Raw genomic sequence first — 5,712 nt, forward strand, 5'->3', positions numbered from 1 at the left:
GTGGTGCTAATAACACCAAGGTCGTGGGTTCGATCCCCGTACGGGCCAAGCACATCTACAAACGCCCCTATACCCAGATGACCAATTTGCACATCAGGGTCGCTGCGGACCTCCACCAGAGTTTCCTCTGGCTTCGTCCTGCCCAGGCATAGCTCACCATCTTTCGGGTCCTATCGCGCACTCATGCTCCACCTCCCCGACAGAGGCGGGCCGATGGTGCACCCGCCGTGTCAACCCCCCGGAGCGGGCGGCGGGATCCCACCTCGGCCGGAGCGCCCCGGCCTTCACCTTCATTGCGCCACAGGGTTTCACGTCGCAACGGGGGGAGTGACGATGGTAAACCCCATCAGGTGGGCCCAGGGCAGGTGAGTCTGGCCTTGGGGGGACGTAAGGGATAAAGGAGAAGAGACCATCAGGGCACGGAGCCTCAGGCCTCCCTCGTTGTCACCCTTGCGAGGGGACCCCAGCTGCGCCATGGAGGCGATAGATGGAGGGGCAACCCTCAGACAGGCATAGCCCCGGGAGCACCCCGGGGCCGCAAGGTGCGTTCGAAGTGTCGATGTGTCCTGCAATTCACACTTAATTCTCGCAGCTAGCTGCGTTCTTCGACGCGCGCGCCGAGTGATCCACCGTTAAGAGTCGCGCTTTCTGGTTTGGGGACACTCGGAGGCGCCCCCCTTTTCACTCTCGTGTCAGCCGGCCGCAAAAGACTGGGATGCTTTGGAGGGTTGTTTTCAAATCTCGGCCCTGTTGTCCGGGCGCTCGGCCTCCCCGTCCGTCCCTCCAGCGGGGAGGAGAACAAAGGAGGGCTCGAGGCTTCTCAACCTACCGCCCAGACCCACATACCCCGGGGAGGGGTGTGTGAGCGCACAGGAGAATGGTACCCGGGACGGCCTTTCGCGTACGCGGGGGGCTTCTTATTTTTCCTCGGCAGGCAGCGGCAGGGCAACAATCGTCGGCGCGAGGCCGGGCGTCTTTTTCCTGGGCGACGGAGCGAGAGGGGCTCCCCGCACCCTCCCGACGTCGCCCGCCCGCTGTCCTCACGTGCCCTCACGTCCCCACCCTGCGGAGCGCCCTGGCGAAGCAGAAAGAGACCTACCACCGCCCCCATCACGTTCGGTACCCTTCGGGGATTTGGCGGGCGGCTGGCCTCCTGATCTGCACCTCATCGGTATTTTTCACTCGCCCATTAAAGATCCTTCCACAGGTTCATCTAGGGAAACCTTGTTACGACTTTTACTGTCTCTAGATAGTCAAGTTCGATCGTCTTCTCGGCTCTCCACCATGGGTCTTGGCCAAACCCGGCGGGGCCGATCCAAGGACCTCACTAAACCATCCAATCGGTAGTAGCGACGGGCAGTGTGTACAAAGGCCAGGGACTTAATCAATCGAGGGAGAGAGGCCAGGATAGGAAGCCCCGCAGCGGGAAGGGCACCCAGAGGAAGGGAAATCCTCCTCGTCGTCCGTGCCGGCAGGCGGGCATCCCGGGGCGTCACCTTCCGGAGGAAAACAGGAGCCTGAACGGCGAGTGCAGTGCCACTGGGGAGATCGTGCACGCTGTACGGTGCGAGGCGGCCGATGCGGAGGGTGTCTGGAAAAAAACCCACCTTGCACGGAGAGGGCGAGGTGACTGGCCTCCGGAGGACACCACGGCTCCCCTGCCTCGTGACCCACCGCTCCCGGGGCGACACACAGAGTCGCTGCTGGGGAGAGGGGCCAGGGCGGTGGGGGGCCTATGCGGCGCCACCATCTGGCTTAGACCCGGCCTCCCGATCGGAGGGCATCTGTTGTAAAAACCACCCCTTGCACGGGGAGGGCCGTAGGTGACTGGCCTTCGGAGGACGCCACGGCCACCCTGCCTCGTGACCCACCGCTCCCGGGGCGACACACAGAGTCGCTGCTGGGGAGAGGGGCCAGGGCGGTGGGGGGCCTATGCGGGGCCTCCGTCTGGCTTAGACCTGCCTCCGCCGCGGGGGGTCCTCGACCCACCGGCGGACGGGCGCGAGGAGTGGGAGAGGGGGGCTGGCCGTCGGGGTCCACCGCGGCTCAGGCGCAGAGCCCGCCAGCGACGCGGAGGTCGCACGGGGGGCGCAGTTGGCCTGGCCGTGTCGGCGTCGCCCTATGGCGTAGTCCCTCGTCCCGGGCTCTTGCCCGTAACCTCAAAGGAGCCCCAACCGAGCGGCGTCTCCCCCCCAAAGCCGTGCCTCCGCTGTTGAGAACAGAAGAAGCCCGGGGCGGCAGTTCGCCGGGTACTCCCCTTCGCCAAAACTCTTTTTGCCCCACTCGTCTCTCCCTTTTCCATCCTCCCTTCTCGCTCTGGGGCGTCCGCTTGGTCTCTCTCTCTCTCTCTCGCTCTCTCCCTCTCGCGCTCCCTTCCGAGCCGCCTCGGAGGACGTCGGACGAGCGGGGAAGGCGACGGCGTTCGGCCGGGCACACCACGCGGTGAGAACCCACTCCGCCTGCCTCCCCACGCGTCTGTCATCCCCCCACTATCGTAGGGGCTCGGGAAAAGACTGGAGAACGCGGAGCTCGGCGGTGGCGTGGAAGCGCCACCCACCGCCGCCGCTCTCGCCGATGCCCACCGCGGAGGCCGCCCATCGGACGCTGGGTGGGGGTCGGCACGGGCCTCCGCGGGCGAGCTGCGCATCTGGAAGTCAAAGGGCCGCCCTCGGAGAAGATCGTTGTGCTACCCCGCGCGGGGAGCGATTCGGACGACGGGCCCCCACGCCGAGGTGGGTGGGCGCCCCGCCATTCGCCCGCGCGGGTCGTCGGACCCCTGCCGTACCACAGTTCGGGTCAAACTCCCCCTCTGCACGGCAGCCACCGTCCTGCGAACGGGAGGCGACTGCCGGCGTGCACGCCCAAGGATGCGTGCCTGAATCCCGGGGGGGTAAAAGAGGAAGGAGACCGCCCGCCTTAGACCGACGCGGGCTCCAAAGCCCGGGCCGAGCGAGCGGCACCACCTCCCCACCCGGGAGCGCTGAGCCAAATCGATCGGAGGAAGAGCCGGTGGGGGGCATGGGTGAGAAACCCCACCCGCTGCCATCCTTCCCCTCGGGGAGACGGGGAAGAAACATGCCCGATAGTCCTGGAGGTCCCTCTCCGACACGCTACGGGCGCCCTCGAGACGGAATCCGGGTCACAGTGCGATTCTCTCATAGGTCTCCCCGGTGGCGTGGAAGCGGGAGACATCCGACACAGAGAAACGCCAAGCCTGCTCTGAGGGGACCGAGTCAGGGGGTGCAATCCGCCCTCCTGGAGCCCTCCTCGGGACGAAGACTCCAGATCTGCCTCCCTTCTGACATCCGTCACCCTCGGAGAACCAGAACACGCTTGGGGAGGGTCCGTTCAGGCTCAGGCGACCCGGGAAACGCGTCTCTGACTTGGGGCAGACGACCGGCAAGAGTCCCCCTGGAGCCGCGGAAGCCTGGTGTCGACGCGAGGGCGGACTTCCATGCAAACAGGGGGGTACTCGCCAAACCGCCTACCCGACTTGAGGAACCACGAAAACATCGGAAATCAGTCGGGCCCGAGAGGTACCCCTCTCTCCTATATCCTGCAGCTGGTGTGCAAAAGTGGGTATTTGCATGGCGAAACACCGACCCACACTTTAAGGGAGCGAAGCCGAAAAGTGTCCGACTTCCTGGAGCTGTGCGGCGGATCCGGCGGCCAGAAATTCCTCATTCCGGTTCTATTTTTTTTTTTTTCGATTTTGCGAAATTTGGCGGCCAGGCGGCGTAGCTGGGGCCTGGACTAGCCCGAAACACCTGGAGCCGGCGAGCGGAACGAATTTCCCAACGTTCTGCGGCTCCCGGAAGCCAAAAACGCATCGCCGAAAAATTTCAAAGTCCCAAGGACTCGTTCTTGAAAATCGATCCGGGGGCCATGGAAGTGTCCTCGGTACAGCTTCAGAGCTTTCCCCCCGCCTGGAAGTCTGAAAGTTCTATGTTTGTTCTAAGTGGAAAATCGCGTTTTTTTCAGTGTTCCACCCATCAGACCCAAACTTTGCCCACGCTTAGGTCTCTGTCTCGGGGTGCTTTACAACATATTGACACCCCTTTAGGGTGGAAGTAGGGGAAAGGGGTCATTTTTCACAAAATCGGAAATTTCTCAAAATATTTCTAAGTGTCAAGGACACTTTTGGAAAATCTTCCCCAGGCTCCTGGAAGCCTCCTCGGTACGCCTACTGCGGTTTCTCCCTGCCTGGAAGTCTGACACTTGTCTGAAATTTTTAGAGTATGAAAATGCGGTTTTTCACCCAAAATTCGACTTTGCGCCCATGACTCGCAAACTTCACCCACATTTGGGCGACTGTCCTGGGGTACCTCACAACATATTGACGCCCCCCTGGCGTGGAAGTAGGGGAAACGTGTCAATTTTCACAAAATCGTGATTTTTTCAAAATATTTCTAAGTGTCAAGGACACTTTTGGATAATCTTCCCCAGGCTCCTGGAAGCCTCCTCGGTACGCCTCCTGCGGTTTCTCCCTGCCTGGAAGTCTGACACTTGTCTGAAATTTTTAGCGCATGAAAACGCGGTTTTTCACCCAAAATTCGACTTTGCGCCCGTGACTCGCAAACTTCACCCACATTTAGGCGACTGTCCTGGGGTACCTCACAACATATTGACGCCCCCCTGGCGTGGAAGTAGGGGAAACGTGTCAATTTTCACAAAATCGTGATTTTCTGAAAATATTTCTAAGTGTCAAGGACACTTTTGGATAATCTTCCCCAGGCTCCTGGAAGCCTCCTCGGTACGCCTCCTGCGGTTTCCCCCTGCCTGGAAGTCTGACACTTGTCTGAAATTTTTAGCGCATGAAAACGCGGTTTTTCACCCAAAATTCGACTTTGCGCCCGTGACTCGCAAACTTCACCCACATTTAGGCGACTGTCCTGGGGTACCTCACAACATATTGACGCCCCCCTGGCGTGGAAGTAGGGGAAACGTGTCAATTTTCACAAAATCGTGATTTTCTGAAAATATTTCTAAGTGTCAAGGACACTTTTGGATAATCTTCCCCAGGCTCCTGGAAGCCTCCTCGGTACGCCTCCTGCGGTTTCTCCCTGCCTGGAAGTCTGACACTTGTCTGAAATTTTTAGAGTATGAAAACGCGGTTTTTCACCCAAAATTCGACTTTGCGCCCATGACTCGCAAACTTCACCCACATTTGGGCGACTGTCCTGGGGTACCTCACAACATATTGACGCCCCCCTGGCGTGGAAGTAGGGGAAACGTGTCAATTTTCACAAAATCGTGATTTTTTCAAAATATTTCTAAGTGTCAAGGACACTTTTGGATAATCTTCCCCAGGCTCCTGGAAGCCTCCTCGGTACGCCTCCTGCGGTTTCCCCCTGCCTGGAAGTCTGACACTTGTCTGAAATTTTTAGCGCATGAAAACGCGGTTTTTCACCCAAAATTCGACTTTGCGCCCGTGACTCGCAAACTTCACCCACATTTAGGCGACTGTCCTGGGGTACCTCACAACATATTGACGCCCCCCTGGCGTGGAAGTAGGGGAAACGTGTCAATTTTCACAAAATCGTGATTTTCTGAAAATATTTCTAAGTGTCAAGGACACTTTTGGAAAATCTTCCCCAGGCTCCTGGAAGCCTCCTCGGTACGCCTCCTGCGGTTTCTCCCTGCCTGGAAGTCTGACACTTGTCTGAAATTTTTAGAGTATGAAAACGCGGTTTTTCACCCAAAATTCGACTT

General features: G+C 59.5%; 1 pseudogene; it reads right to left on the bottom strand.

Annotated features, from left to right (window-relative positions):
- Positions 1-496: 496 nt before the first annotated feature.
- Positions 497-641, bottom strand: LOC138640109 (5.8S ribosomal RNA; annotated as a pseudogene).
- Between the last annotated feature and the right edge of the window lie 5,071 nt (positions 642-5,712).

This window comes from Ranitomeya imitator, chromosome 5 (genome assembly GCF_032444005.1).
Source record: "Ranitomeya imitator isolate aRanImi1 chromosome 5, aRanImi1.pri, whole genome shotgun sequence".
Classification (NCBI taxonomy): domain Eukaryota; kingdom Metazoa; phylum Chordata; class Amphibia; order Anura; family Dendrobatidae; genus Ranitomeya; species Ranitomeya imitator.